The sequence below is a fragment of the Lactuca serriola genome, chromosome 4 (assembly GCF_051521515.1).
Source record: "Lactuca serriola cultivar US96UC23 chromosome 4, Lser_US96UC23_V15, whole genome shotgun sequence".
Classification (NCBI taxonomy): domain Eukaryota; kingdom Viridiplantae; phylum Streptophyta; class Magnoliopsida; order Asterales; family Asteraceae; genus Lactuca; species Lactuca serriola.
In genome coordinates, this window is record NC_136411.1 from 83839741 (window position 1) to 83854616 (window position 14876).

At 40.0% G+C, this 14876-nt stretch overlaps 2 long non-coding RNA genes across 11 annotated transcripts; both read left to right on the plus strand.

The window, feature by feature from the left end:
* The first annotated feature begins 3280 nt into the window (after nt 1-3280).
* On the plus strand, nt 3281-5391 carry LOC145102030 (uncharacterized). Of its 9 annotated transcripts, none has more exons than XR_013705980.1 (6): nt 3281-3710; nt 3811-4025; nt 4122-4171; nt 4263-4347; nt 4431-5010; nt 5084-5391. It is a non-coding gene; the product is annotated as an uncharacterized LOC145102030 (long non-coding RNA). The 9 variants fall into 9 exon arrangements; XR_013705983.1 differs by having other exon boundaries at nt 3282-3622; XR_013705984.1 differs by having other exon boundaries at nt 3284-4025; nt 4431-4464; nt 4693-5010.
* A 609-nt stretch (nt 5392-6000) lies between these two features.
* LOC145102031 (uncharacterized) lies at nt 6001-14608 on the plus strand. 2 transcript variants are annotated; one of them, XR_013705986.1, is made up of 4 exons: nt 6001-6143; nt 6249-6318; nt 7077-7180; nt 9441-14608. It is a non-coding gene; the product is annotated as an uncharacterized LOC145102031 (long non-coding RNA). The 2 variants fall into 2 exon arrangements; XR_013705985.1 differs by having other exon boundaries at nt 14440-14608.
* The last annotated feature ends 268 nt before the right edge of the window (nt 14609-14876 follow it).

A 14876-nucleotide genomic window follows, 5' to 3' on the forward strand; every position in this document is an offset into this window, starting at 1 on the left:
GATTATATCACATTAGAACACGAAGCAATGTATATTCCATTTTTGAATTTGACTCTAAGAGACCTGATTCTATGCATTGCATCATACGATGAGAGGTCATTAGAACATGACCTATTGGTATCTCATGATAATCGAAGTAAATAACTTCTCTTAAGTTAAGTCCGTTTAGGAAGAAGTAGGAGTCTCCAATAAGGATCGAATTTGTAACTCGAAGGTTACAATTGAAACTCCAACATAGGATAAAGAGCAGATGCAAGATTGAGAATCGCTAGGAGTCAAGAAGTCAAGGAGTTAAATACTCATTCAAGGGAACATATGAGTCATGGCTATTATCTAGGATGAAAAGATAACATATGGATTCATTATACCAGCCTCGTTTTTTTGATGATTTTGGGGCGTAATCATCCTAAGGGGGAGATAACTGTAACGCCCACAGATCGGGCTAGTCAATTTAGAGACAATAAATGTCAAAAATGACTTTTAGATAGAAGATTATTTAAAATAAAAATCTTAACTAAGTTATAGTATATTTCACAAGGGTTTCGTACATATAAATAATGCCGAAATTCGAGTTATAACGAAGAAGTTATGATCCATCGAAGTTTTACGGCAAAACCGACATGACATCGGGAATCGTAAAAAGTGAGTTTGTGATAAAATACTTTCTAGACTTATCAAAATAAATGAAAGTCTTAGTATATATTACACCTAGCGCGTGCATAAAAGTAGAACGTCCAAATCTGACTTCATATGAGGAAGTTATGATTTTTCTAAGATTTGGCATAACAGTATGCAGCCTGGAATTCGAATTTTAGATCGATCGATTTTTAGCCAACACAACCTAAATGAAAATTTAACATTTGATTAATACGAGTTCAACGATAAAAAGACAGTTGGAAACGGAGTTCGTATGTAGAAGTTATGAATTTTACACGGTCGGTAAACAATGTAATCTTCTCATACTATTGAATTTCAAATCGGTTGAGAATTAGCTGATGGAGTCAAAAGGAGAGTTTTAGATCTTGTTAATACCTACACATGGATATAAAGAATGTCGAAAATGGAGCTTGTATTCGAAAGTTACGAAATTTAGAAGTTGGAATGGGCTGATGCGAAGTGGGCGACATGGCGTGATCTGAGCCATTGCTTCCTCCCCACGCCGTGGCACCAGATAGTAAAACCTGGCACCCAACTCGACGAGTTGGAGGCTCAGAACTCGCTGAGTTGAGCCATTTTTCAGCTTATAAATATAATGTGAGGCTCACTTATTTTCTTCACACCTCCACCCTTCTCTCTCTCTCTCTCTAACTTCTCTCTAAACCTCCCCAACCTCTAGTAACTTCTAAGTGCTAGAGGAAAGCCCCCGGAGGGCTAGAAGCCTCTGAGAAAGTTTTTGGCTTGGAAGTTCTACCCCCGCAGAATCCAGTTCCTAGCCAAACCCCCAGTAAGTGAGTTATGCTTACCCTACTTTAAGTATAGCTTAGGTTTAAACTTATTATCGTTATTATAAACTTATAAACAATATATATATATATATATATATATATATATATATATATATATATATATAATCAAGGTTGTAAAAAATGCTCGACGTTAGCTAGTCGGTGGACTGGGGTCAAGGGATTAATCGGCTAGGCGGAGATTTATCGGAGGATTAATCGGGGACCATTAATTGCTTATTTGTTGAATTTCAAAAAATTAAATATGACTAATATCATATCAAAGTTCGTAAATACCATTAATACGATAACAAAATACGTTAATATGATTAATACAACACTAATCACGCCTCAAATAGTTTCCATTGAAATAAAACTTCTTCAAAATGTTAAAATTTCATTGTTTTGTAATGTTTCACTCATTATATATGCAGAGATTAAACGCTAAACGCCCTCTAATCGGTCGAGTAGCGCCTAGGGATTAATCGGAGATTAATCGGGACCTAGTCGGGATTTTTACAACAGTATTATATATATATATATATATATATATATATATATATATATATATATATATTGTAAAATACAATATGTAAAGTGTTATTATAATATGTTTTAATTACTCGCGGTATGGGGAATCTGGTTTGAAGGACCACATAGGGTTGTTGGATTTCAGAAGTGCTATAATGCCAAAATGGTCCTACCCTCCGGTGTTTCATGTTTGGCCCCTATCTGCACATAATGGTTTAAAAGTATTGTTTAACACTTATAAAACAATATCGCTCGAAAATAGTCGCTATAAATATTAGACTAAAATCTAGCGGTAATGATACTAGGTTTCGCCGAAGGAAAATATAATTGTTAGAAGCGAAGCGTTGCTCGAGTTTGGAATCATCACTTTAACAAGTGAGTGCATAGTCATTTTCATGAAGATGATTTTAATACAAGTATTGATTAAAGTATTAAATATATGTTTGTGTGTGAAATATTTGTTATTGCATGAAATATGTGCTAAGAGTATATCTAATAATATATGATGATTTAGGATACAGAGTAAACCTAAATTAATTAAGAGGAATATTGGGTAGTATCTCCTTATGAGTACGAATGAGATATACACGGAGGATAGAAGTTTAAACCTTGTCATTGATCCGAGTACATGGATTAGACTTAGTCATTTCTCCTTAGTCCGAGATAGATATTATTCAACATAAATTATTACAATGACTAAAATAAAACTCGATCAAAATCGATTTGTTATCTTATATATTTAGCTTGATTATTACATATAAAGTTCATTGAATTTATGTTTATATTATTTTAAAAACAAAATAAATAAAAGGGTTAATAATATAAATGTCATTATTATACGTCATTATACTATTTAAGCCATAAATAACTATTTTAGTTTGTTTATTATTTGCCATTGTTTTTGCAAGAACTTTTGAACTTTTAGACCTTAGCACGTTGATTCATCTGAATGTATGTTAACATGACATGTCGATAAAGTTTGACACATCATTAAAAATTTTCAGGTTATCACCAGCACATACGGATTAAATAGTTGACATGGTTTGATGACCACGCTTGCCATGTCAGCAATTGTTGTCATGTCATTGTCTAAAAAAATGTTTGGAACTAACATTTAGACCATGAGCTGTATTTGTTAATCATGTTGAAATTAATATCTTTATATTTTAATAAGCATTTTGCTGAATTTAAGAGTTACAATGCATAATGCGATTTGTACAATGAGTTTAATGCATCGAAATCTGAAATCTTATCTGGTAAAAGAAACAAAAAAGTCAGATGGCCTTTGAATTGGTGTTCCACACTTTCAGCATACAGCATAATGAATCGGTCAACACCAACTAACCTTTATATAACATCTCCTCTTTCGCTTCCTCTATCACTGTTAGGTCACAACTAACAAGCGCACACCAGAAACCATTAACCACTGGATCATTCACTCTCTACCATTGTCTTTCTCTCCCCAAAAAGTAGAACCCCCCCAACCAAAAACCCATTTTCCACTCACACCCCCATTCACCGGTCACCACCATCACAACATTGCTTACCTGCATCGAAGGTCACCTTCATCATTTCTATTGTGGATGTTTGACCGTCCGCTTCTCCTTCCGAACTCAACAAATCAGAAAATCGAGCAGTTCACACATTCGGTACCTTTTCTCTATATCTATAAAACCTAGATCGAAAATTCCCGCTACCACCACTTTCATCACCTTCAAATCGGTCATTGCACTGGCCGTAATCTTCTACTTATGCTTTCTTATTTTTTTTCTTCTCCATTTGCAAGTTTCAATTTGTGTGTAATATACTATCAAACTGATGGGTGTAACTTTGAAAGGCATGCCTACGACTATAATCGTCTATCTCCGACTGTGGTGTTGGGTTTCAATTGAGACGACGGTGGATTAACCGTCTACCTCCGCCTCCACTGTTGATCACCGTTATCAGCAACCTTCACAACCATTGACTTTCTTGCTTTTTCAATATAATATAGGCAAGTGTATCAACTCTTAACGCTCAAGTATCTCTCATCTTCTTGTATCTTAGTATAAGGTAAATGCTTATGTTTTAAACTTTTAACTGCTAATTGTTTATTTATAATTCCCTTTTTATAAATTGTGTATTCATATTAAAAATTGGGATTGATAGGGCTTTCAAACGACCTGCTAAAGAACAGAGCATATTATCTACATTCAGTTGTAAGGCTTCTTTGTACAAGTGTTTTGTAATTGCTTAGTTTTTTTTGGTTCTTGATTCTGTTTTGGGTTTATTACATCCACATGTATGTAGGTATTATTTTGGTTTGCTAAAGCTCATGACATATGATTAAAGTTTTTGTATCAAAATCAAGCTAGAGATAATGTAGGCAATACATGTATGTGTCAAGATATTAAACTCTCATCATTGTTTGCCTAAGAATTTGTAGAGCTCAATTGTAGTTTGGTTTTTGCATGCCAGGTGTTCGATGAATTGCTCAAATGAAAATCAACAGGTACAAAACAAGTAATTTTGACTTTCTTTCATTGATAAATGGTTTTACTACATCGGGTTGTGTCTTTTATTGTTTTTGTTTCTTTATACAGTAAATGAAAAACAACATTCACCTTTTTGCACAGACCAAATGAAAATTTCTTGACATTTTTTTTTCGAGCTGCATATACAAATGTTATATCAGCTTTTTTAAGTGTACTCATGGTTGATGCTTATGAAGATATTCCAGCAGAGACAAATGGTGATAATGTCCCACCTCTTGTGAACACTTTTGCTGAGATTGACTTAGGGAAGCTTTAAATTTAAACATTAGGAGGTGCAGGTATATGAAGCCAACTCCTGTTCAAAGACATGTCATTCCAATCTCTCTTGATAGAAGGGATTTAATGGCTTGTGCTCAAATAGGGTCTGGAAAGACAGCTGGTTTTTGTTTTCCAATCATCAGTGGAATAATGAAAAGGCAATTTGGTCAAAGAGCTCCACGAATGACACGTATAACATTTCCACTAGCTCTTATTCTCTCCCTACTTGGGAACTATCATGTCAGGTATATTTAATGATATTAACTTTTTTTGGAGTTATTTTTTTACATGACTTACCCGTTGTGATATTATATGCAGATTCATGAGGAAGCTACGAAGTTGGCTTATCAAACTAGGGTAAAAGTTGTGGTTGCTTATGGTGGTGCCCCAATAATTCAACATGTGTGTATTTTTTGTGATTGTATGTTTTTGTATAAAATTTATGGTTAATGTTACTTGAGACAAAGGGAAAGATTTGATATAGGAGAAGTTAATGGGGTAATTAGTTTGTAGAATGTTATTAGAAGGAATGGAATCTGTCAAAGAAATTGGAATGTAAAGGAATCATAATGTGTCCCTAGGAATGGAAGTTAATAAAAAAAATTAAATACTTTTTTTTTTGTGTAGATTAAATGTTTTTTTGGTTAATTATTAAAACATATAGTACTATTTTTTATATATATTTGTTTCAATATATATAACAAGGATACTTTGGTCTTTTAATAAAAATGGAACATGTGAAGATTGTCAGTAGTGTTTGGTATATAATAATCGAAGTGGGAATGGAATTGAGCATTACGGTGAATAAAAAAAATTATATTTATAATTACAAATTACTCTCTTCATACATAGTCTTCAATAACAATATTATTTATTAAAAAAACAAAACTTCAAATAAATAGTTTTCGTTCTTTCTTTTGAAAACAACTATACAATTTCTCTAATTTCTATTTTTGTAAACAGTTGTTTTGAAGTGATAAATAAACTTTTATCGACTCTTTGAAATACATATCTTGTATATTTCAAACAACATGAAATATAACCATATACAGTTTATTTTAGCTATATATGTATCTTATCTCATTAAATTGCATTTCTATAACATAATATTCTTTGTTTATTTATCAATCTAATTTCATTTACTTTTCTAACTGTACATAATAAACAGCATGTTAAAGTTAAGCCCTGTGGTTTTGATTCTTATTTATTGCCCTGTTTATATAGAATTAGGGATAAGTAAATGTATTGATTAAGAAATGTATATATTATGTTATCATAGAATTTGATGCATTTCTTATCAGGTTGAAGGTGCCGATGAATGTATTATTATGGGCTTACCAATGCTCAATGCGACATTAATGATTAGAGTTAAACAAAGGTACACACACGATGAAATTACATTTTTTGTTCCTCACGTATACTTTCACTTTCTTAAAATAAGGTTAGTTATTTAGTTTTTTTTTAATTTATGACAAATATGAAGAAGAATGGTTGAAACACCACAAGTCATTAGCCTTCGTATCTGAAGCTGGAACAAATCGTTGGACAGGCAGGTAGCAAAAAAGTTACCTTTTAGCTTCACACACTCTTCAAATCCAGTAGCATTGTTAATATTGGAGTTACTGGCCTTAAATTAAGGATTGAATATGTTGGATTGCACTTTAAGCTTCTGTATAAAAAATCAACCTGCATTCTATTTATATTTTGAAGTTTGCATACTTAAATTAGTGTTTCATAGTCATACATATTTTCTTTTTCTTATATAAAGACAAGTTCGAATTAATAGAAACAATGAAACACTTTATTTTATGTTTATTAGAAGCCAAAGAGATCAAACTTGTCATCTCTTTGAATTTCAGGTGATTTTATCAATATTTCTGGGGATTTTATCCATAGTTGATAACTCCTTCAACTTTACATATATATTATAATTTCCAATAATTTATTAATTTGTTTTTTCAATTTATATTAATATTTGCTGCAAGCTCAATTGGAGAGAAGTTGTACCAGGCTGCAGTTCAGGCGAGTTTACTCAAATAAATTTGTTTAAAATTATTTAATAATATTTTTTAGTTTCTTGATCTTTGTTTGCAAAATGTGTAGGGTGCATCAGCTGATGTGTTTTTAAGGGGGGGGGGGGGGGGGGGGGGGGGGGGGCGATCTTGTAACAAATGCACATGGAATGTTTAAATATGCAACATATTAACATTCTTGGAGTAGTTATCCATTTGCAACCTTTTTAAACCATATATCAGGAATTGTGACTATTTGATTTCGTTTCATTTTATTGTCTTTTATTTATGATTTGTAGGTTTAGAAATTGGACTTGGAAGAATCAATGATATACCTCTATAGGGTTTTGAATATCATCACTTTGAGAAGACATTTCCAAGACCAAAAAAAAAACATCCAATGGTTAGTTTTCTTCTATATTTATGTTTTTTTCTTCCAAGTTTTTTAATGATCTTTTTTATGATTATGGCTTCTTATGCGATGATTCGGATGTTGTTGAAGTAATATAACTTTTTTGGCATCTAAAGTTAATTTTTTTTCCATGTTGTTTGTAGTCTTGAATATGGAAGTGTGTTTCCCTATTGAATTAAGAAAATGCCCGTTTTGTAGAATAATTGTGATTTCAAATTCTATAATTATGTTTTTTTCCCTAAATTTGGTTTTTCTTGTAACACCCAAGTTTTGAAGGCCAAGAAAGGAAAGAAAACCCTAATTTTTAGGGGCGACTCGGCGAGTCCAAGGAGGAACTCGGCGAGTCCGAGCGGGATCTGAGTCGAGGAGTAAGTGACCGACTCGGCGAGTCTGGTCTGTGCGAGGAAAACCCTAATTCCGGGAATTGTATCCTATATAAAGGGTGTTATGTCCCTTCCTCAGCCTCCATATCATCCTAGAGAACCTGTAAACCCTAGATTTCGTGTGAGCTTCCATTATTTGAGAAAAAATGGCTTTGGAGGAAGGAAATTTTGGAAAGGAACTTGAAGATCAAGAAGGTTGCTTCAAAGGAGAGGTGTATATCCGAGATCTACTTCAGTTTGTGTTCATCTTGGAGGTATTAAGCTGCCATTTTCCCTTCTTTGCATCTAGATCTATTTTGTTATGAGATTTGGGGGGTTTTATGGTTGATTGAGACCCAATTCGAGTTAGGGGCTTAGATATGTTGTTGCCACTTCAGATCTAGTGTTGGGATGGTCCAATATGTCATAAAGCATCAGGAGATGAGTAGTGGGTAAAGCCCTTTTGTCCTTAAACCAAACCCTAGTATGTTTTGAGCCTAGATCTCTTTAGTTATACGTAAAGTTTGCAACTTTACGTGGGGATTGAGCTTTGGAAGTATGGATCTATGGTTTGGAGTCCCTGCATGACTCAAAAGTCCTCTGCATGTTTGGATATCTGAATGGACTCGGCGAGTAGCATGAAGAATTGGAGGAACTCGACGAGTGGGATGAACAGCTCGTCGAGTCAGATGAAGTTGGGCAGGAACTCGGCGAGTTGGATGAACAACTCGGCGAGTCTGTTGAAGGTCGTCTTGGACTCGGCGAGTATGTTCTTGGACTCGGCGAGTCAGGTCGCGAAACCCCAAACCCTTCGAGTTGAGACTCGAATCAGTGAGTCGAGTGGAGACTCGGTGAGTTGGACAGGACAGGACTTGAAAATCGGTAGACTCGGCGAGTCATGGACTGACTCGGCGAGTCGAGTCGCAAAGAGAAGGACTCTGGACATATGAACTCGGCGAGTCAATAGGGTGACTCGGCGAGTAGGGTTGACTTGGAAGGTTGACTTTGACCAGGACTTTGACTTTGACCAGAGTTGACTTGGTTGTCTTTCGGGGGTCAGTTAGAATCAGTGTTGCTTTGACATTGGTAGCTCGGGGAGCGAGTGGAGCTGGAGTTTAGAGAGTTATCGGGCAGCAGCTAGTGGGTTCATCAGCCAGTTCAGCCAGTGCAGGTGAGTTTCCCTTTGTATGAATGGGTCTACGGCCATAATGTCGGCCCATGTAGTTATGAGTAGAAGACCCGGGGGTTAGCCCTAAGCACAGTATGCTAGTATGATATTCGGGACGAGGTCCAATGATAGAGGGAGGGTGCCCAAGGAATGGTTTATGTGATAGTTTATACTTGTTGTCTGTGTGATACTTGTATGTGCCTGGTAGGGAGGTGAGTGTGGGCGAGGTCCCGTATCTCACCCATAGCAGAGTGTGGATGGTGTTCCACATCTCAGTAGCAGCAGAGCAGGGGTGAGGCCCAAGTTAGGGAAGGAGTGAGGGTGGGTTGGGCCCATACCTCACTATCAGCAGGAGTATGGACGGGGTTCCATGACTCATCAGTAGCAGGACAAGGGCCGGGCCCAGAGATAGGCGAGGCCTTAGGACAAGATCCGTTAGTATGTGTTTAGCTTATGTGATGTGATGTGATATGTTTATGTGCTATTATATGTTAGTGGGCGAGGCCCTGTGACAGGCGAGGCCTAATTGAAACAGATCTGTATCCGAGCGGGGCTCAAAGCCAGGCGGGGCCGTTGTAGCGGGCGAGGCCCGAAGTAAGGGTGGGTGAGGCCCAGGATAGCGGGCGTGGCCCAGTATGTGTAGTATGTGGTTATGAATGGTATGTGGTAGGGTGGGGAACTCACTAAGCTTCGTGCTTATGGTTTTCAGTTTTGGTTTCAGGTACTTCCGGTAGCGGAAGGAAGAGCTCGGGGTGATCGCATGGCACACACCATAGTTTAGACAGCCTGGGAATGTTTACTCTAATAACGAACATGTATTTTGGAAACTAATACTCTATTTATGTTTTGAAATGATGAATATGCTTAAAGTAAAGTCTTATTAAAAGAAATTTTTAGTCTTGAATTTTGGGATGTTACTAGTTGGTATCAGAGCCTTGGTTTGAGGGATTCGGACATGCTCTCGAGCGTGTCTGAACTCAAACTGAGGGGTTGGTATAGAAGTTTTCAAAATGAAAAGACAGTTTTGTAAAAGAGAGTTTTGGGAAAGAAAACAGTTTTAGAAAAGCACAAATAATTCAGAAAGTAAGAACTTTGAAAAGAGAAAAAGGGTGTGGTGCATGCAGTCAACCGAGCTCAAGTAAGTACCCCAAAATACCCTTACAAGTTTATGTTTTGATTATCAGTTAATAGAACAACATTCTAGAATAGGACTAAGGATCTAGGGATGATGCCTTATGTGCCTGTTATTTGAGCTTTTGAGCTGCATAGTAGTGCTGATTAGACAGTAGTAGGATAGCCTATTTAGGTTATGCCTGAGTTATGAGTTTGTGTTGCATGCTAGTTCAGATTTTTGCTATGCGTGTATGATTGCTTGAGTATGTTATGGTTAGATTTTCCCCTTGTCTGAATGCTGCTTGCTTTGTGCATTGTGGGATTTTGAGTGATGGGAGTTAGCCATTAAGTGGATACGCCACGTCACATGTGATCAGGGTTGAACAATCTCAGAGTGCTGGATTTGGCCCTATTGCGCAGCTCTCGTTTGAGTCTAACCGTTGTAGGGACAAGTCTTTTACTCGAAGGATTATCCGAGCCTCGTCACATGTGATGGTATCCAGGTGATGGCTAATTGGCATCGCGAGGAGGCCTTCAGTAGCTGAGGACTGGTTTGAGTTGAGTAAGAGGTTTCCCTAGGGCCAGCCTAGGATGAGATAGTGTTGGGAGCAGTAGTAGTGGATAAGGGACCTGGTGGAGTCAAAGCAATTCTGGAGGAAAGTACGGATAGATGTGGAAGGTAGTATGGGCCCATACTACTGAAAGCAGAGGATTCGTACTCGATTCGGGAAAGGCCGAGACAAGATCGGGAACCTGGTAGAGTGTGTTTGGTCTCGCATCAATGATGAGTATTCTGATAGTGGTTGTGGTATATTGTCAGCATGGTGACGTTGCGAGAGAGACCAGCGGGCAGATCAAGCGCCGGAGAGGGATCAGGCTCGGGTTCAGGGGCCGAGCAGCTCGAGGAGCGAATGAGGGAGTTGATATCCGCCGAGGTTACGCGCAGTATTTTGAATCAGACTCCTGTGATCTTTGGCACGGTCAAGGAGGGTATATTGGAGACTTTGGATGAGAGGCTGGGAGCCTTCCGTACTGAGATGATGGCTTTGATGGGAGCGTGTACCTTGACATTTCGAGAGTTTAGGGTTTGCGGGGCACCAGATTATCATGGGGCTAGGGACCCCATCGCTAGCAGCAGATAGTTGGCTGATGTTGCCAATGCATTCCGTACGAGCCGGTGTCCTGAGGGGGACAAGGTCAGACTCGCTTACTGTCTTCTGAAGGACAGAGCGAGGGACTGGTGGGAGGAGATTGGTCATGCTTTGGGGGATGATGCCGCGTTGGACGCGATGACTTGGAGCGATTTCTCGGCCAGGTTCAGGGCAGAGTTTTCGCCGATTATTGAGGTGCAGTAGTTGGCACGGGAGTTTCAGGATTTGACGCAGACCACTGAGACTATGGCGGAGATCATTGCCAAGTTCAGGGAGAGGGCTCTTCTTGTACCGCAGTATGTCGCGGATGAGGAGATGAAGAAGGCCCAATACCATGAGATGTTGAGGGATGACATCAGGGAGTTCGTGAGCAGATCCAGTTGTAAGACACTGGAAGATATGATTTCTCGGGCTAGAGAGAGGGAAATTGATTTGGAGCAGATCCGGAAGAGGAAGCCGGATGAGGTTCAGGTAGCTGCAGGTTCGGGCAAAAGGCCCAAGGGATCGGATTCGAGGTCAAGGGATTATCAGGACCGCAGCCGGTGCGGGAAGTGTGGCAGGGCGCACGGGGGCGCGTGCAGGAGTGGTAGCGGTGGTGAGTCTGGCTGTTTCAAGTGCGGTCGGACTGGTCATTTCAGCAGGGATTGTACTATTACCACCACACAGGGATTAGACCTGTTATGTTTTCACTGCAACCAGCGAGGCCACAAGAAGGCCCAGTGCCCCAGTTTGTTTTCAGCAGGACGGGTGATGGCATCTGCCCCTGCAACTTTGAGGATCACAGACGACCGTCAGGGCCGTGTAGAGGCGCCTGCGGTAGGAGGTAGAGCTCTTCAGAGGACTACCTTGGAGGCGCGATCAGCACCGGACGTTGCAGGTATGCGATTTCCGTTTTCAGTTCTTTTATTTGTGCACGATTATATTGTTATGGTTCTGCATCATTATCGGTATGAGTATTTTATTTTTTGAGCGGTTGATTTTGATCGAGTTATATGCCATCTGCATACCTTGGATATTCGAATGGTAGTGAGGGGATGTGCCCTATTGGAGAAGGTTACATAGGATGCATTAACTGTAGCATGCTTGGGAGGGACTTGGTATGTCTCGCTAGATCGGAGTTGTATAGTGTTAGAAATGGATTGGCTAGATCCCTAGCTATGGTAAGCTTGGGTTCCTCAACAGATTGATTATGGAATGGTAGCAAGGATTTCTTTTGAGTATTGAGCAACAAGGGGTAAGCAGGAACGAAGTGGGGGAGAATCCTCCGAGAAGGAAAAGAAGTGGTTCAGCGCTTGATGGATCGAGGATTTCAGGGTTGGGAGTTTGAGAAACTCCCCATCAGCTAGTGCGTGTAATGGTAATGGTTAGTGCGTGGTTGGGAATTCAGGTTGTGGATCGCCCGTAGGACTCGAGGGAGTCGGAATGAGGATCTTGAGAGCTAATGGCACATGGGTGCCTTCGTATTAGCAGTTAGTAGTGGAAGTGTTGTAAGACTACGGGGCAGCCGTAGCATTCACTAGCAGTCAGCAATGGATGGTGATGTAAGACTATGGGTAAGCCGTAGCATTCCTTAGTAGCTTCGTTAGCGGAGTTGGGGCGAGGCCCTTATCTCCTGGTGATCAGATAGGGATCAGGAATGGGTAGTGGATGAGAATGATAGGGAGTTTTCCTGTATAGCCCTAGAGAGGTGAGACCTTGGGAGAGGCCGCTCCAGGATATAGTTGGGTGAGACCCGTGGGCGAAGCCTGTATGAAATTAGCAATGTAGATGAGACCTGGGAGCAGGGTTGCTCAGTAATATGGTTGGGTGAGACTCGTGGGCGAGGCCCGAGCGAGAGTGATTAGACTAGTGGGACTAGAAGGATAGAGGCGGGTGGGACCCGTGGGCGAGGCCCGTGAGTTTTAGCAGCACAGGTGGGACCTGGTAGGGACCTTAGTGTCAAGTTAGGGGATCGGGGATCCCAGGTTTGTAGTGCCTGAATGGCAGAATAGATTGAGCAGTTATAGGTGGTCGAAGTTTCTTTGGAAGTCGCTGGGAGCGACTAGTGGTGGTGATGGGACTAGCTACCGGTGGGAGCCGGTAATCCAGACATTGATAGGTTGGTAGGGACCAGGGTGGTCTCAGTTCATCCGGAAGGCAGACAAGGAGTAGCAGAATTTTCGGTCAGTAGTACTGCGGGTAAGCAGTGTATGGTGGAATTTAGTTAGTTGAATCGAAGGGTGCTCGACACCAAGTTTTGGCAGAGAGGAGTGTCAGTGGTTACTGACGGTGATGACCCGTTCTGGGAATAGCGGGGGTGATGGAGGTGGTGAAGGATAGGACCTTCACAGTGTCAGAGGAAATAGTGGGATATGGAGCTTTGCCTTGGGAAGGCAAGCAATTTGCGCAAGGAAAGAAGGGGTGAACCCCTATAGGTTCAATGCAGTACTCGGTGAGTACCAGAAGGATTGTCGGTTGAGTAAGTTGTGTTTCTAAGTTGTTCAGGGTCAGGTTTGACCCGAGGTTTATCCGCGAGGTTTATGTTAGTCAGAATGACCAGGTGGAAGACCAGCGAAGGTAGGCAACTGGTGTTGGGATAATTGGTGGGTTTTGGAAGCAGATCGCAGGCGGTGGACCATGGCAAACTTTGAGGACGAAGTTTAGTTTAAGTGGGGGAGAGTTGTAACACCCAAGTTTTGAAGGCCAAGAAAGGAAAGAAAACCCTAATTTTTAGGGGCGACTCGGCGAGTCCGAGCGGGATTCGGGTCGAGGAGTAAGTGACCGACTCGGCGAGTCGGCCAAGGAGACTCGGCGAGTCTGGTCTGTGCGAGGAAAACCCTAATTCCGGGAATTGTATCCTATATAAAGGGTGTTATGTCCCTTCCTCAGCCTCCATATCATCCTAGAGAACCTGTAAACCCTAGATTTCGTGTGAGCTTCCATTATTTGAGAAAAATTAGCTTTGGAGGAAGGAAATTTTGGAAAGGAACTTGAAGATCAAGAAGGTTGCTTCAAAGGAGAGGTGTATATCCGAGATCTACTTCAGCTTGTGTTCATCTTGGAGGTATTAAGCTGCCATTTTCCCTTCTTTGCATCTAGATCTATTTTGTTATGAGATTTGGGGGTTTTATGGTTGATTGAGACCCAATTCGAGTTAGGGGCTTAGATATGGTTGATTGAGACCCAATTCGAGTTATGTGATGTGATGTGATATGTTTATGTGCTATTATATGTTAGTGGGCGAGGCCCTGTAACAGGCGAGGCCTAAGTAAAACAGTTATGTATCCAAGCGGGGCTCGAAGCCAGGCGGGGCCTGGAGCGGTGGGGCCGTTGTAGTGGGCGAGGCCCGAAGTAGGGGTGGGCGAGGCCCAGGATAGCGGGCGTGGCCTAGTATGTGCAGTATGTGGTTTTGCATGGTATGTGGTAGGGTGGGAACTCACTAAGCTTCGTGCTTATGGTTTTCAGTTTTGGTTTCAGGTACTTCCGGTAACGGAGGGAAGAGCTCGGGGTGATCGCATGGCACACACCATAGTTTAGACAGCCTGGGAATGTTTACTCTGATAACGAACATGTATTTTGGAAACTAATACTCTGTTTATGTTTTGAAATGATGAATATGCTTAAAGTAAAGTTTTATTAAAAGAAATTTTTAGTCTTGAATTTTGGGATGTTATATTTCTAAATTTCCACATGCAAGACGAGATTTGTACCTTTATGAAAACTAATTTAGGAAATGACAGATGGTTGAAAAGAAGAAGAGATGAACAGACGAAAGCTCAAAAATATATTTTTGAGTTTTCAAACAAAAAGTATGATTTTTAATCCTTGCCTCGGCAATTGGAATTATGTATTGTTTTATTGATCAGTTACAATGTTTTGCTGTCATTTTTATGTATAATTGATATTATTAGGAG